The 18411-nt window shown below is 41.6% G+C and overlaps 1 long non-coding RNA gene across 2 annotated transcripts in view; it reads right to left on the bottom strand.

Moving 5' to 3' along the window:
• Positions 1 to 17932, bottom strand: part of LOC122464652 — a 44065-nt gene extending 26133 nt beyond the window's left edge. The window contains exons 1-2 of one of the 2 annotated variants that reach the window (XR_006288871.1): positions 17818 to 17889; positions 4746 to 4859 (exon numbers count right to left, since the gene is read on the bottom strand). This is a non-coding gene — a long non-coding RNA (uncharacterized LOC122464652). Of the gene's footprint in view, positions 1 to 4745; positions 4860 to 17817 lie in introns of both variants that reach the window. The other variant, XR_006288870.1, reaches the window with a different exon arrangement.
• Positions 17933 to 18411: the final 479 nt, after the last annotated feature.

Below are 18411 nucleotides of genomic sequence, written 5' to 3'. Positions count from 1 at the left end.
GAGGGGAAAAGACTCTGTTCTTGTGGAAAACATGAAAGGGTTGAAGGGAGAAAAAACTAAAACCCAAACAAACCACAAAACGTTTTACTTTTCACCAGACAGGCAAAAAAAAAAAAAAAAGAGAAACCAATGCCAATATTGATCGATTATTTTAATAGATCTTTATAGCCCCACCTACTGATGTGGCATCCCATGGTAAACATCCTCTGGAACATGCATAGAGTCAGAGGACCGCAAAGGGGTAAAAAGGTTCAGGGGAGGGGAGGGAGGGCAGGGGGAGTTGGGCACGGTCATTTTAATTTAGAACATTATTGAGTGACGCAAGGTAACTGCCTTAAGGGGAGAGTCCTTAGAGAAAATGGTAAATCTTTATATTACATGACATTAATTACAATTTTACTGCTGGCTAACTCTATTACAGCTTTTGTATAGTTACGGAATACAGTACTTATATGGTGCCCTCTTCAATCAAGAAATGTCCTGGTGAAGGCCCAGGGGCCAAAACATGGGTTTTATTGCACTCTCTGTCACAGCTCATAAACAATACTTAATGGATTCGCTTATAAGTACATCTCTATTATTTGTACAAGATTAGAGAAATGGGGAGCACTAGGATTGCCACTAACTTATTTTTTTAAATGCAAAAATCTTTCAGTCTGGTTTTTGGTGTATATGTTAATGAGAAACTCATAGGCTTTGCTTGACCCAGACACCCTGACTGCATCTGCACTTGGGAAATGAACCACTGGTAACTGAACAGATGAGATCACACCAATGATGTAGTGTGTTCAGACTAGCCATGCTGCTTGTAATTGCCTTACAATTATACTCATACTATTCTATGCTGTTGTGGCTGCATTGCCTTTTGGGTACCTGTCCCACAGTTCCTGCTGCTGCTCTCCATTGGAAGTTGCCTCTGAAGTGGCAAAGGGTCTTCTGGCAGCCCATGGGAATTGTGGAAGACAAAAAAAAAATATCTCATAATTCAGTGGGCAAGTTACCATAAATCCCAAGATACTTGTGTTTTTACCCTAGGCTTTTTTGCCAAATTAAATCCAGGATGAATGTTCAGCTCTTGCTCCATCTGTGGGGATTGAGAGACCAAGATCAGCAGATGGAGTTATGCTGCAACCACCATGCACCTGCAGCTCTGGGTTAGCTGGATCCATGCAGTATTGAGGACAAATGTTCACCAGGTTGAGTGCTTCTACGGGGGGACCAGACCATGACCACAGACTGATGGGAATTAGCGGTCATCAAGAAGTAGAATGAAAAACAGTGGTTGCATAACTCCAGAATGAGTAAGGAGATATTTCTGTCTCTCTCTGGACAGCTAGTCTCACAATTGCCAAGCCAGCCAGCATGAGAGTGCCACCTCCTATGGAAACGATAGAGTCACTTGGCCTGTCACAGTACCAATCATCTGGGCATCAGTATTGGATCAAGAAGTCCATGAGGAGGTCTGATGTCATGAAGGCTTGCATGGTTGCAATACACACTGTTGTAAAAGCATATGATCAAGGTGGCCAGTGTGCCAGAGACTGCTGAAGGACTTAAACAACTCTTAAACATGCAGGAGCTACCAATGGAACCTGTGAGCCCATTCTGTGCTGCCACTGCCCACAAAGAGCCCAGAAGTATAACAATGTGGAGGGGTATTACTCAGGGGAGATACAGTACCCAGTGGATTATCATGGGAGATTGCTGGAACTGTGTGTTATGCTGGATGCTAAATTAAACCCTGAAGTCATGGATGTAACCACCACCCTTCACTCAGGATAAGTGGAACACACACACTTTATGGAACAGATAGCTGAAACAGAAGCCACAGCCTAAAACACAGGCCAGCCATTCAGGGCCAGTCAGAAACTGAGCTGTGTGGATGAAGGGTTTTGCTTGTGTGTATGTGCAAGTATGTGCATGCACAGACACACACACAGGCAGAAGCACCGCAGAAGGAGACAGAAGGCACTGGACACAGCCAGAGAAGCACTAGTACCTTAACCCTGAGAAAAATCTAAGAATTTTCTGCTAAGTGCTGGCTGGAAAGGGGCTTGGAACTGTGAGCTAAGCAATGGTCTCCTACTGTGTTCAGAGGAACAGAACATTGTATATTCTTTCTATATGCAGAAGACTGCTTCAGAGAAATATTTGACTCCATCATCAATTTGTCCCCTTAACAGAAACAACCTGCAAGACCCCTAATTTTGGTTAACTGCTTGGGTCTTAAGCAATAAAATATACATAGAGTGACCAGGGATGGTGCATGATGCCAAATTTTTTTTTAATGAAACTTCTGAAACAAATTCCCAGTACTCTATCCCCATCAAGCAATAGTAACATCAAGGGTGTCCTAACCCCACTGTGATTGAGTACCCACTTTTACCATGGCTAATGAAACCATTCAATAATTACACAAATATGGAGAATTTATCAACTCTATACACAGGTGCAGGATGCCAGAGGGGCATGCTTTTGGGAGACTGAGCAAGTTGGAGTTTTCTCTGGAGCTACCAATGTCAATGACTAACATAGCAATAAGAAAAGGAGTACTTGTGGCACCTTAGAGGCTAACCAATTTATTTGAGCATAAGCTTTCGTGAGCTACAGCTCACTTCACGAAAGCTTATGCTCAAATAAATTGGTTAGCCTCTAAGGTGCCACAAGTACTTCTTTTCTTTTTGTGAATACAGACTAACACGGCTGCTACTCTGAAACCTAACATAGCAATGAATTTTAATATTTACCGGCAGCACTTTTCTTATGTAAAATAAAGGATGACATCTTCTGTAAAAAGTGGAACAAGGAGGCTGCAGGAAATGCAGCACCCTATGCTCAGACATACAGACAAGCTGTTATGACTGATGCTCTTAATTACATTATTACAACATGCTGTGCACACTGCCAGAACAATGATAATGAATTGAGGCTAAAGCAGGGAAATAAAGATATTTTGTTTTTATTTGTGGTAATTTATGGCTACACTGGTGGTGGGTTTTTCCCATTAACAACATTTGTTAATTGTTGAGTTACCTTGATTTTTTTTTTTTTTTTTTTAAAGGTGAAAGAACTTCTAGAGGAATGAGCTGATGTTTCATTGTCAGGGCAGTCATTGCCAGAAGTTGCTGCTATGAAGTACCAGTATGTGTTTGCACATGCAATTACTGGGACTGCGTGCACAAATAAGAGCAGATGTACATGCAAGTGAAGACTGTAATAGCTGTGTAATTTTGAATTTGAAATGCTATGTAATTTTTATTAAGTTTTCACAGGTACCTAATTCTGGCAATCAGGCTCTTAAATGCAATTATTAGATCAACATGTAGGCAAGTATTTGGGGAAACCCACACATACAATGAAAAGCAAAGAAATTGCAGTGGGAATTTTGGATGTAAGAGGACCCAAATTCATCCGTGGCATAATTCCACTGAAGTCAAACAGAAAAATCCAACTGGCTGATTTCTTTTTTGAAACACCAACTTTTTCTCTCTCAAAACTAAACAGCAGAGCAATCACAGGAAACACAAAGATGCACAAATAGAAGCCAAACCACTTCACTAGGACCAGGTGTTACAGACTGCACTGAAGGATAGAAGAGAAAATAAAGGAAAGGTATAATGACACATGCTACAATGAAATAACTTGTAATCTTGAATAGTCATGTTGGGGGTATGTTAATCAGAGATAGCCTGAAAGAGACAAAATGCGATTGGACCATGAAACTTGGGAAACTGAACTAAACCCCTGAGTCAAACACCCTGAATGTTGTGTGCATTTCTAATAGAAATATCCTATGAGTGAAACTCATATAGAAAGCCTGCAAAGTCTCAGGAACCTATAACTCCATTGATGGCTACATAAATGACAAGCACAGAGGACAATTCTTCCCAACTGAGAAAATTACCAACAGACTCATCATCTACCTAGAAACAGCCAACCTGTGATACATAGATGGGGAACTACTCCGTTGCAACATAATCCTCTGACAGCAGCGTCTTCCTAGCATAGGTAGATCTAGAGAGTACCTACCCCTAGGTAGCCTCTGAGGACCAAGTCCAAGAAAAATGGTGCTAGAATCCTGCTAGCAGCATCATGGCCTCTGAATTAACATACTGCATTGGGATAGGTTGCCACATTCTCCCCAAGACTTATCTGAATTTCATAGTAATGTTGCTATCCAATTCAAAAATCCATTTGACTGACTGAATAGACAAGGAGCAAAATGTGCTGGGGGGAGGGGGGAAGGTTAATTTGTGTGTGTTTGAGTTTAGATTCCTGACCTAAAAGCTACTGGAGAGAAGCTAAACCCCTTCACGGCAACTCCAAATCTTACAAATGTTTCCATGTTTGTTCACTTCCATGCCTTCCTTTCCTCTTTATTTAGGCAAGAGCAGGAGATTGCGTACAAGGCTAGACCGGACAGATTTTTAGCACCTTCGAACACCACTCCAGTTCTGCTACATGTAGCTGCTTCCATCATGTGAAAGGAAGAGCATTTGGGACAAGCAGAAAGCCTCTGCAACTGACACAGACGATGACAGTGGAAATATACCTGAGTTTGTGCAGTTAAAACAGAAGTCACACTTGTTAAAAAAAAATTTCCCCTATGCTTCCTCATAACATCTTTAACAAGGTTACCAAGAATCTATTTTGTCACTTTCAGGCACTTTAAAAGAGCTGTGGGAGTAGAAGGGTGAGAGGAAAAAAAATAAATAAAGGAGGGGGAGAGCGGGAGTTATGCTCACAGCTTTTCACAGTCGAAAACAGAACCCACTGCTGGTAATGTGAGAGCACTAGATCAGGCGCCAAATGGATAAGACTGTAGACAGTGGGGCCAAAGCACTGATACTTGCCAGCACCTGCAGATAGGAGACAAATAATTGGCACATGTTAAAAAAAAAGCGCCAGGGTTGGGGGGGGAGAAGAAGAGTTGTTAGATGTTCGTATTTTCTAAGGGTCTCTGGCAGGAGCTCCTGCATGGAATTTAATCAGCAAGAGTTGTTTAAAGTGAGCTTTGAACACAAGCCCTGTGCTGCTCGTAATGAACTTCATATCATCTGCAACTCCTGTTTGCTGACGACATTCAATTTGTTAATTCTGCAGCTGGTGATAGGGGTCAGATATGAAAGTGACGATTGTTTTTTGACGTTCCAACCCCTGCTCACATCTTTCTAATTAATCCTTTTAGGAGCCACTGGCAGCTCAAGAGAAGTGAGGGTGGGGGAGGGAGAGAAGAAACAGGAAGAGAGATGGATTTTCTAATGCTCCCCTCTACCTCCTATCCCACTGTGTGACATTTTGGGTAGAAGGAAAATGAAGGGCATGGCTTCCACTCAGACGCAAAACAATTAGTGGTCTTGGGCTGTTACAGTCAACTTTAACCTCGAGAGAACACATTTTTTTTTAAAAAAGCAAAACTTATTTTTAAGCCCGACAAATGTGTTGTATTAACTATTCTCAGGTAAGGGGGTGGGAATGAGTTCATGGGAATTCTCACTCTAGATAAAATGCAAGTCACACACATTAGCGACTTGCCTCAGTGTCACTTCAGAAACAAGAGTTCAGTGCACGTGCGTGCCCATTACAAAGACAGACTAGAGCTTTAGTACAGGTTGTTAGCAGAGCTGGGCAGAACAGATTCAGTCAGATCATACAGCGTGAGCTCAGACAAACAGAGGCCTTGGCACAAAGCAAAACAGATGGAAACACCAGTTCAGCCAGGCGCAGTCAGGTCACTGAGTCAGGCATGCAGGGCCACACAAAGGAACAGAGGACAGGTCTGACATTAGTTTAAAGGAAGAAGCACATGCTAGGAGCAGCACAACAGCAGGGAAAAAAGGATGAGATTCTTCCCTCCCCCTCTTTTTTAGTTTTTTGGTCTCAAGGCAACTATGACAGACACATGGAAGGACAGGGCAGGGCACAGAAAAAAGAGGCCACGTGTGGAAATAAATGGCATTGGCAGCCAAAGTTCAGTGAGCACAGAAGACAGCCAGTGAGAGTCACACCCACAATGCCACACAAAGGGCTGATTAAACTGGATGCCAGGCTTAGCGAGGTCAGGGATGCACCCTGGCACTAAGTCTTAATGGAGAGGCCTTGCAAGTCTGAAGAATGAGGAGGATGAAATGGGGGCAGGGGGAATCTCAAGCGAGCAAGAGAAGCAGGGTTTGCAAAATGCAGAGTGGGGAGTGAAGAAGCTTGAGAAGAGAAAGACGGCATCAGCCACAAACAGGAAACTCTACATCTCAATTGGGGCCTGATTTTCAGGGGGCTGGTGCTCAGCACTTTCTGAAGATCAGTCCCCTTTAAAGTGTTCATAGTTGGACAAACAAAAAAAAAATCACTCATCACTTTTGACAATTTAGGTTAAGACCAATACAGGGACCAAAAAATCAAAGTGATGCCCGAGGAAACGGCAAATTTGAAAAGGGAGGCCATAGCCTGGTGATAGCAGGAGGCTGAGGGCACCAGGATGTTCTTGGTTACAGGAGAATTCTTTAACTTCTTATATTTGTTTGTAGAACCTCTTTGTATCATTTCTTATAATGCCGGGATAAGGATGAATTAATGAAAGAAAATGAAACATTAAGAACCCTGAAGACTGAGGGGAGGTAGAGCAAACAGCTCCACAACAACAAAAGATTCCCAAACTGAATTAAATGGTGAGCGATGAATAAAATGACAAACAATAATAATGTGGTCTGCAGAGGCACTGTCAATGGCCAAAAGTATCTTCCAATTCCCGTGTTACAGCCCTTTGTTCTGTCAGCAGATGTTAACAGAGAGGATTTCTCCTGAAGGATCTTACAAATGCCGGACAAGCCAAATCAAAGGGAAACATTCTGGATTGAAATACAAGACACATCAAAGCAGACTCAAGTCAATGTTTGTGGATCAAATTTTCAAAAGATAAGTGCCTAAGTTGTACCCTCAGAAGATGCAATTGCATATGCCTGTAATGAACCCATAGATGCCTCATTACCCCTATTGCACACACAATCAGGAACTTAGGATTTGCCATACTAGAATGGCCTGATTATCAACCAAGACCAGATAGCGGCCCATGCCCGAGTTCCCACTATCACCAAATGCACTTGATCAAATGTGAACTGCTATATATTAGACTGGTGAAGAAGAGTGGCAATTTGCGGATGATACTAAACTGGGAGGAGTGGTAGATACGCTGGAGGGGAGGGATAGGATACAGAAGGACCTAGACAAATTGGAGGATTGGGCCAAAAGAAATCTGATGAGGTTCAATAAGGATAAGTGCAGGGTCCTGCACTTAGGACAGAAGAATCCAATGCACCGCTACAGACTAGGGACCGAATGGCTAGGCAGCAGTTCTGCGGAAAAGGACCTAGGGGTGACAGTGGACGAGAAGCTGGATATGAGTCAGCAGTGTGCCCTTGTTGCCAAGAAGGCCAATGGCATTTTGGGATGTATAAGTAGGGGCATAGCGAGCAGATCGAGGGACGTGATCGTTCCCCTCTATTCGACACTGGTGAGGCCTCACCTGGAGTACTGTGTCCAGTTTTGGGCCCCACACTACAAGAAGGATGTGGATAAATTGGAGAGAGTCCAGCGAAGGGCAACAAAAATTATTAGGGGTCTAGAGCACATGACTTATGAGGAGAGACTGAGGGAGCTGGGATTGTTTAGTCTGCAGAAGAGAAGAATGAGGGGGGATTTGATAGCTGCTTTCAACTACCTGAAAGGGGGTTCCAAAGAGGATGGCTCTAGACTGTTCTCAATGGTAGCAGATGACAGAACGAGGAGTAATGGTCTCAAGTTGCAATGGGGGAGGTTTAGATTGGATATTAGGAAAAACTTTTTCCACTAAGAGGGTGGTGAAACACTGGAATGCGTTACCTAGGGAGGTGGTAGAATCTCCTTCCTTAGAGGTTTTTAAGGTCAGGCTTGACAAAGCCCTGGCTGGGATGATTTAACTGGGACTTGGTCCTGCTTCGAGCAGGGGGTTGGACTAGATGACCTTCTGGGGTCCCTTCCAACCCTAATATTCTATGATTCTTTCTGATCCTTGCAGAAATCACAGGATACCACAAAACGTCAGATCTGATTATCCCTTTTCTAACCCATCTCTCTCTGAATTTCTAGTATGCTATATTGGTCATACTCTTATTCAGTATCCTTGCAGATACTCCTCCAGGCACATAAATGTGGCTTTTGCTCAGGCAAATTTTATGGGCTCAGCTTAGCTGTCCGTAAGTGAGAATTTGGCCCTGCATGTCTGTGCAAGCTGCGGTGCATATTGTAGGAAGTGTTTAGTGGCAATCCACCCTGAGTAGCCAGCAATACAAAAGTATTTAGTGAACAATGTTATACAGTACTTGCCAATGTTGACATACAGCTTGAAAATATCTTCAAGTGTTTTATTTTGTATACTCCCAAGTCCCACATGTACCTTAGAAAGACAAGGTGGGTGAGGCAGTATCTTTTATTGGACCAATTTCTGTTGGTGATAGAGAAGTTTTTGAGCTACACAGAGCTCTTCTTCAGGTCTAGGAAAGGTACTTTGAGCATCACAGCTAAATATAAAATCACCCCCTGTAGTCACAGGAGAATGTGGGGATAATGGATTATTGTAATAAGCCATAAATATAGTGTCTTTATTAAGACCATGGTTTTCAGTGTCTAGCAAAGTTATGAATTTAAGCTCCCAGGCTTGTCTTTTGAAAGTGTTGTGCAGATTTCCTTTGAGGATGAAGACTGATAGGTCAGATATAGAAAAGTGAAGTTTTCACCCGGAGGTGATAGAGCATGTGTCGTCTTATTTCCGACATAAGTTCATCTGAGAATGTACAGATTATATGAGTGAAACTAGACAGTCATTATTAGGGCACTCAGTGCACTGGATGAGGTACACCACATGTTGTGATAGGCATATGTAGACCGATGGATCTTGAAAGGTGTGTTGGGGGGAGGGGGTCGTCTTGATCATCATAGGAGTGGAGATATGTCTGCAGGTTTTGCATCTGTTCTTCTGGCAGGGTCTGGTGCCACTTTGAGTTGGTGTGTCCTAGTCTGTGGGGAGCTTGCTTCTGATGATGAGCTTGGAGAAGTTAGGGGTGGGGGGGTGTTTGAAAGCCAGAGGAGGGGGTTCAGGAAAGATTTCTTTCAGAATGGGGTCCCCATCAAGCATGGGTTGTACTGTTTGATGATGAATAATACAATCTTGTCACATAAAATGTTTTGAGTGCCAGCAGTCTCCTTGAGTTAACATTTTCTGTATCGAACAGGTAGAACACACAAGCCAACATTGCAAGAGTTACCAGCTCCAATATTGACAAAAATATTCATTTTCTTCCTCACCCACTGTAGAATTACAACAGTGTTGGCCTTATGCCCCCACATATATGCATGAAAGTTAGGCCCTTCTGATCCATCTTTCATAACATGGAAATTTGTTCACTATACTTTTGCCATTACCATTTTGGAAAATTATTCCTAGGAATTCCAATGAAACATATATAAAACAGACATATGAAGTTCCATTCTATGGTTTCTTAATATTCCCAGCTTCTTCAGATGAGCGCAGGTCTTTTAATTCAAGCCAGTGATTCGTTATGGGGAAATCATTTTCTCACATTGTCACCTTGGTGATATCATTAATTACATTAGCAGTTGTCTAGTAGACATTTTCTGCTACAGAAGATCTTGAGACTTTAATGAATGAGAAAAGAAATTAAAGAAAAAAGAAAAAGCAACAATTTTTCCTGAGACTTCTAAAAGGAATATTTTCAATTATAAAAATATTTAGGTAATCAACATATTCTGCTATCTTATGCTAAGACTTCAATTCTTCTTCCAGAGCTGTCCGTGAAAGTTTAAAACAGGAGGTAAATATGCAGGAATGGTGTCCTGGAAACACTATTTAAGAAATCTAAAACTGGACCAGTTAGAGCTGGTACAGTATGTACATAAAGTAACCCTCTCAACAACCCTCTGAGAGCTTTATGGAGTTGTCACTGGTGGTCCAAAGAGAAACTAAGAGTAAAGAAAAGGAATGAAATTGAGCAAAGGAAAATTTAGGCTATTTATCAGAACAAATTCCCTACCAGTGAGACATATTAGACTGGAATAAACTCCTAAAGAATTGAAAGCTGTTGAACCCCCATCACGTAAGTCATTTCAGAGTAGACTTGATAGCAGACCATATGGGAATCTGTGTGTTTCTTTTGAAATCTGTAAGGTCCTCAGATACTGAACTATGGTGATGAGTGGGGTGTTAAAAGAGAGAGATTAGTGTGGTCTAGTCAGTGGATAACAGTATGGTCAACCTCTAATGGTCAAAAATCATTAACCAGGGCCCCAAAAATCATGAGGTTGGCTTAACAAAAAATGATTTTAAGAGACTATGTTTTAGGTTCTTTTTATTTGCCTACTTGTTTCTGGGCCTTAAGGACACTAGACATTTTAAAAAAAAAAAAACAAGCTGAGAGTCTCATGGAATCACATGACTCCATGAGCTGGGGCTTTAAAAAAAAAACATATATTGTTAGACTTGCAATAAAAAAAAAAATCACAACACATTGACAATACTATGATAGAACAGTGGTCTGGAGACCTGGGTTCTGTTCCTGGCCTGTGGCTGACCTACTCTACGTCCTCAGAGAAGTCACTTTACCTCTGTTTCCCCTCCCAAACTCTACCTGTCTTGACCAGAATTTCCATCCCATGGAAGATTACACATTTCCAAACTTATTATTTTATTCAGAATTGGAACAAAAAGTCAAATGCAAAAGTCTTCTGTGGAATAGAAATGTTCAAAAAAATACCAAGCTGATAAGCCAGCTTCACAGCCAGCTGGCTGGCCAGACAGCAGGGAAGCCAGGCAGGCAGCTGCCCTGGAGCCAGCTGGCAGAAAATATGGCACATTTTGATTCAGTCAAAAACTTTTGATTCCATCAGAAAATTTTCAACCAGTTATAGTCTTGTCTATTGACATTGTAAATTATTTTGGCAAGGGACTGTGTCTTACGTACATCTTTGCAGGGCACCTAAAACACTGGGACTCCCATCGCGGTTGTGGTTTGTAGGTGCTACAGTAATACAAATCATTATTAATAGGTTAGATTGTAACAGCAGATTTTCAGCTGCTGAAATTAGACCACTTTCATTTAGGGACCTATCTATGGACTAAGAAGCCTAACTTTAGGCTTTTGGTTTCAAAAAAATCTTGGTCTTGGCTTTTATTCCATTAGAGGCTGTAAATACCTGGCATTTCCAGCCCGATGCATCCAAACATCTCACAAATTTAACTTACTCAATGGCTATTTAAAATGTGATCTGCATTGCCTCGCTGTGATTGGTCACGCAAGTCATATGCTGTTGACTCTGTTCCCTGTTTGGATAAGCATCATTCTTATAATCGCGTTCTTTATGCAAATGCTTGTAACGAGTGATTTTTTTAAAAATGATATCTACCCAGCCCTAAGAAACATTTTATTTTGGCTATAGCATCAGTGGCAGGTGGCAAATCACACTGAATTAAACAGCTCAGTCCCACATTGCCCACCATCTAGGAAGATATGCTATGTCTTTGTATGCTGATGGCCTGCAGTATCTAACAAATGTGATAGGTCCCATAGTTACAGAACTCCACTGGGGGCAGGGGAAGAAAAAAAGAACACCCATCTTAGAGAAAGGTTTTTTCCCCCACATCAGCTCAGATCTACACAGTTTAGGCATCTATGATCTAGTGGACAGAACACAGCTTGGGAGGAGACAGCCACTTTTCTGCAGCAATTCATCACGGGACCTAGATCCATATTTAGGCATCTGAATAAAAGTGGCCTGATTTATAAATATTAGCTCTCATTTATGTACCTAAGTTGAGAGATTTCATTTTGAAACAATGGCTTTAGCTTCGAGTTAGCCCCCTGCAAAATGATTAGGGTGACCAGATGTCCCGATTTTATAGGGACAGTCCCGATTTTGGGGGCTTTTTCTTATATAGCCCACCCCCGTCCCGATTTTTCACACTTGCCCTCTGATCACCCTAATGATGATGCTTTACTTTGAGATCTATGGATAAAAAGCTCTCTATTAGGGTGCAGTAGTAGCTTTTCTGGCTGGCAGATGAAGAGGCAATGAAAACTATTTTAAAAGAAAAAATTATTTTTGTTAAAATATCATGAAAGCAAGTGTGGGGATGTTTTTCCTTCTCTTTTTGGTGCAAGGAAAGGCTTGACCTCACCCTACTAACTGAAAAGGATTGAATTACCCCTTGGCACCCGTAGGCTCATATCTCCTGCCGATAAGTGCCAATGCATTTTGCATTAGCACTTCACATGAGGAAATCCTGATTCCCAGCACCAATGGGGTTACAGGAGTGTGAAAAACTTCCAGAATATGTCTTCTCACAACCTGCCAAATAACTTACCACCAAATGTATATTGGGTCATGTCACATAGCGTATCGTCTGGGATACCATTCAGTAGCCATCAGAGGAACAAGTTGCTATTATAGACCATTTACATACATGATCCCTGAAATTACTAATGAAAATGACAATGAGTAATTTTTTTTAAAACTAGGATTTTCCCATTCCAAACAAGCAGGACCCAAAGTCCACGAAAAATCTATTCCTTCAGCTTTCCGTAGAACAAAGCAGCTCAGTTGTTGGCAGGGGAAAACAAAAAACAAAAAACCAAAAAACTGTTCCACCACATTTTCTCAACCTCTGAATTTTACTCTGGATTTTTCATAGTGGGGGCAGTGAGGGGCAAGGGCAGTGAGGGGCAAGGGCGGGGGGCTGAAAGTGAAGGACCGAATTGGCCAAAAGCTTTTCCTTCAAGAAGAAAATGTTTAAGTGTCAAAGAAGGTCAAATCTAGGGCTACTTGAGGTGAGAGGGGTCAGAGGTTGGAGAACAAGGCTAAAAACAAAAGTATGTTTTTCTTTACTGAGCAAACAGAGAGAAATAAAACAAACTGAAAATAAAGTATAAAACCAGAAAATGCATAAATTAGCCTGAGGAAGTCTAATTAGGAGGCAGATGCGTCAAAGGCTGAGGCTTTGTCCACGTTGGAAAGGTCTTGCCCGTGTAGCTATAGCTCCTATAGTCAGACTAGGTTTAGTTTTACTGGCAAACCCTCCTAGTGGAGGCAACAATTTATATCAGTTCCCTGAATTTAAAAAAAAAAAAAAAACAAAAAAAAACACACACCACACAAACAACAAAAACCACACAACACTACCAGCTAAAGCACTTTTTTTGCCAGCATAACTGCATCTACACTAGGGCTTTTTTCCTGGCATAGCTATATTGCTTAGTAGTGTGATTTTTCTGACCCCACACTCCTAACCAACACAGCTATGCCAGCAAAAAAATTTAAGTGTGGACCAGGCCTAAGTGAGCTTAGGAAACTGTTGTATAGATAGCTACATTGTCGTCACTTTCAGATTGTCAATATGGAATCTATTGTTTTTCTAGAACGTTTTTCTGGCTGCTGCTTTAGGCCATAGTGTGCCTTCATGACATCAGTTTCTCTTTACTTCAAAAAAAGTTACTGATAAATAAGACATTTTTCATGAATTTTTAACTAAATATAAATCTTGGGACAAATACTGCGAGGTCTTCTTACAGCATCTCATGCTGGTGAAAAACAAATATGCTACTGTTGAAAGAATTTCAAATATCAGACCCGTGGCTGATTAAGTGGCTCAAGCCAGAGAAAAACAGTGTAGTCTTCAAGAGAGTTTCCTTAGATGTAAGATAGGTCCGATGGAAGTTTGTGGAAGCCCTGCACCTGCATTCCTGGACAGAATTTGGCACAATGATTGTCCCTGTTTTGCAACTATTTCAAAATCCTGCTACTCAAAATAGCAACAGAGCTGATCAAAAAACCCAGTAAAATATTTCACACATCTCAAAAATCCCAAATTTCCCTGATTCTCAACATTTTACAGTCCCCCTCAATCAATTTAAATATTTGAATACATTTTCATTGAAAAAAATCAAAATTGAAAACATTTGAGCAGCTCTAAAAAAAAATTAATCCAAAAGTCATGCCCTCAAATGCAACCATTAAGGATGGATCCAATGCCCATCCTTTGGCTCTCCTCACACACACCTCCCCCAGCACATTTAGGGGATGAAGGGACCTTTTTTTTTTAAACTCCATTTCACTACAGAACATTTGTGATCCTCGCTTTATCATCCCAGTCCTCATCCCTTTCCCCACATCCTTATTTTAAAAGAGATTTTTAATGCATTGTAACAGTTACTGTGAAAGCATTGGAAGTCTGAATCTAATGCACACCTCTCACTGTGACTAGGGTGATCACCTTTTCAAAAGGCAAAAGCAGGACACGTGTAGGAGCCCTGACCCCCTCGATGGTCCCACCCTCTGTTCCTCCTCTTCCTCCCAAGGCCTCACCCCCTGGCCTGGCCAGAAGCCAAAACCAGGCAGTGGTAAAAGCCAGGGCCACTGGGAGAAGCCCCAGACCCTCCAACCTGCCCTGGGCAGGAGGCCAGGGTGTCCAAGAGCAGCCTCTGGCCCATGTTCCCGCTCCCCAGGGCAGGTGGAAGGTCTGAGGGTCCCCACTGTGGCCCAGGCTCCCTGGATGGCTGGGATTTTCAGAGGCCCCAAGGGAATTAGGTGCCCATCTCCAGCTGTAAATCTTTTATTTGGAATTAAGTGCATTTGGTGCAACTTCTTTGCAAAGCCCATGCTTAATCTAAATAAAAGGGTCATTTGACTGAAAGTATCTTTTCACTCTCTGTGTGTGGAGAAACCCACGGATTACAGCTGCAGCCAGGGATGTATTTTCCAGCTCAGGTAGATGTGCTAGCTTTGATCAAGCTAGCATGCTAAAAATAACAGTGTAGCTGTGACTACCTGGGTGGCCAGACTGAACTGCTGTCCGAGTACAAACCTGCCCAATCCTATGGGTATGTACTTGAGTGGCTAGCCTGAGCCACCACCCATGCCACTGCCACACTGCTATTTTTAGCATGCTAGCTCAAGGCAAGCTATCAGTTGTATCAGAGTAGCAGCCGTGTTAGTCTGTATTCGCAAAAAGAAAAGGAGTACTCGTGGCACCTTTAGAGACTAACAAATTTATTTGAGCATAAGCTTTTGTGAGCTAAGGTGCCACAAGTACTCCTTTTCTTTTATCAGTTGTATGTCTACCCAAGCTGGGAATTACACATCCCAGCTGCTGTCCATACATAACCTAACAGAGAAATGCAACTTTGGTAATGGTTTCTTATGGCAAAATCAGTCTCTCTACTCACAATTTATATTGGCTACTGACCATCTCCAGAAAGGACAGTAGCAAACAATTCATGAAGCATATTTTGCTAGGAAATTTTTCCAGTCCAAATATTTAGACCAGTTCTAATCACTAAAGCAGCATAAGCATTTATAAGGCCACACTGTCTTTTACCATATAGGCTCCTTTACACCACTCTGGCAATGTAAAGGACCCTTAAAATTTTTTTACACCTGTTTTACTCCTGGGGGAGTTCACTAAGAACAATGGGAAGACTTCACTAAGCAGGCAGGCTGCTTCATTCTGCTCTGCCTGAAGGAACAGAGACTGCCCCACGCCTATCTCCTCAGAAACACCCCAGAGCCCTGTCCCTCCATGCTGAGCGTGCCGCAACAGTGAGTGAGAGGGACAGAGTGCCATATTCGCTCTCTTTCTCATGCATGGCTGCCCAGCCCCGCCTCTCCGGTGGGGATTTCCATCTCTACCAGATGCTCAGAGCATCCAAACCAGCCTGCATACACTGCTGGGGAGGGACACATGCAGCTTCCCTTTGCTTCCCTGTCAGAAGTCATTTTTCTGTGGAGAAGCAAAGAAATCTGCACGGGTTATGAATTCTGCACACACGCAGTGACACAGAATTCCCCCAGGAGTATGTGTTGCACATTTCACAATGGTGAGCTCTTGTCATAGAAAAGATATTCTGAAAAATTTGAAGTCGTCAACTGGACAAGCCATTTCCAAGGTACAGGACTTATACTTGTGAATCACTTTGACAGTTATTTGTTCTCTCTCTCCCATTACAAACACTGGCTGTCTAAAAACAAAATTTCTTCCATGTCCTTTCTAGTCTACTGCTTCTCTGTCTCCCGTCCAGGACTCCTGCCCCTCTGTATTTTTCCCAGTTCTTTCTGCCAATCCAAACTCTCCCAGCAGAAACTACATGAGTATTTCTCTATATTATCACTGGTGGCATTTTCAAATATTATATGTAAAGCTAAAGGAAAGATCTAACATTTAGAGTCTTTTCTCCTTCCTTTTCGGTTCCTATTTTTCTTGAGAGAAGTTCCACAGTATTATTGTTAAGGTCATTATAGAAAATACCCAATCCTTCCCTGTGTGCTTGGAACCCTATAGTAATTATATTAATCCAGGGCCTTTATTGCTGGTTAATGGAATTTTTTAAAAATTGAACCAAGTTTCGAGTAAACAGATTTGCATTGATCTGGTGATGTATAGAGCTCAAGCCAGTCTATCTATGTGTAAGCAAATTAAAAGCCTTAAGCCTATACAGCCAAACTGTATAATCCCATGCTGAAAAATTGATTCTATGATACTCTTGTGGGAGCACATTCATTTTCTCTCTTCTGAGGGGGGTTGGGTGGAGGTCAAGGGACACCTTCAATTTCTTTGACAGAAGAATTAGAATTAAACAAAGTCTAGTTCAAAATCACCAGAATAAAATAATCTTGGTAATGGGAAGTTACATTTTGAATTGGATAGCAGCACTTGCTCAATCCTGCAGCTGGAGCATACGTCTCTAGCACTCTGCAGGCTCACTTTACTACTTGAGCACCATGTTTTCCCTATCTAAAAGGGCGGACGTTGCTACAACAGAAATGGAAATCCAATACCATCGGTGAAGATAATTTAGTGCCAACATTTCCCATTCTATTCCACTTTGATATCAAAGTGTTCTCCCTGTGGCAACTTTCCTGTCCCAAGCCAGAAGAGCGCCTGAGCCAAATTCTTTGCTGTTTTCCACAAAAGGCACAACCATAGGAGTTAAAGACTAAAGAGCGTACCTCTAATACATTTATCAGAATATATAAACATTCAACACTAGTACCAATAGCATTGTCACCAATAATCCAACAGTCCCAATAATACTACCACTATTATTGATATCGAAGTTTGGCATTTATACTGATTTTCATATGATGATCTCAAAGTACTTTATAAAGATAAATTAGCATGATCCTAATTATGTAGAGAGGGAAACCAAGGCATCCTGATGTTAAATGACTTGTCCAGGATGATATAGTAAGCCTGTAGCAGAGTTGGAATAGGGTCTTCTGCATCTCAATATACCTTGAATAGGTCAGGTAAATAGAGATGTATAAGAATTTCCTGTGGCTTGAGGAAGCAGTTGGACATAGGTAAAGTTTCATCTCACTTTTTTCCTCATACAGTTTGACCCCCAAACACCTCAATATTAGCTGTACCCTTACTTTAACCTATTCCATGCACCCAACACAAAGCTAAGAAAGACACAGGCAGATAATAAGAGTTTTGCATGCCTAAAGACCATTAAAATCTTAGCAACTGTGCTGCATTGAGCGGAACACAGAAAAACCTGATATTTTTGTTTTTTAATATCAACATCTCTGTAAGTACATAAACTTACTCATGCATGTTACAGTATGTTTACAATCCACAAACATAGGATGGGTAAAAAAAAAAAAAATCTGTTCTAAAATTAGATAAATCCTGTAATCCCGGTGTGAAATAGTGGTCAAATTTACAGACCTCATACGGTATTAACATATAGAACAGAGAGGATAAAAATCACTTACCTCCCTGGGTGGGAGTGTTTGAAGATTTGTAGAAGAAAAGGGGACAGACAACATGATTGTGTTGTGTAAAAGGCCACATCTTTTAAAAGCTAATGAGCATGGAATTCTGACCAATAATCTTGAAAGCAACCCCATTACCATTAGTAACTGCAGCTTTGTGAACTGATGCAGGTGTTACAGGTTCAGGGGATCTTCTGATTGAAGAGAAAGCTCTTATTTCCACAGGTGTAAGCATCCTGCTTCCTCTGTAACATGCTGTTTTATTCTGAGAAGTGACTCTGCAAAAATAGCATGCTCTTAATTGCTAGTCTACTCTCTGTGTGCATTCAAAGAGTCAGTTATGTACTATACGTTATTCCTGTTTGCACTGTAAAGCCAAAACAATTGTGGGAAAGCAAGCTGGAGTCTACTCCTCTTGGTGCATCAACAATTGTTAATGAAGTTTTAAATGCAAGGTAGGGAGCAGTTCTGTTCTGAGAGTGACTGAAAAACTGCTGTCATAGGGGTTTCATACTTGTGCCTCAGTGATTTCTCTCAAAATCACTTCTTACTTGTCAATCAACACAATTGACAAGTAAGAAGATAGTTCTCCTA

The sequence above is a fragment of the Chelonia mydas genome, chromosome 2 (assembly GCF_015237465.2).
Source record: "Chelonia mydas isolate rCheMyd1 chromosome 2, rCheMyd1.pri.v2, whole genome shotgun sequence".
Classification (NCBI taxonomy): Eukaryota; Metazoa; Chordata; order Testudines; family Cheloniidae; genus Chelonia; species Chelonia mydas.
The sequence above is the reverse complement of the archived record's forward strand: the minus strand, read 5'-3'. Positions and strand labels throughout refer to the sequence as shown.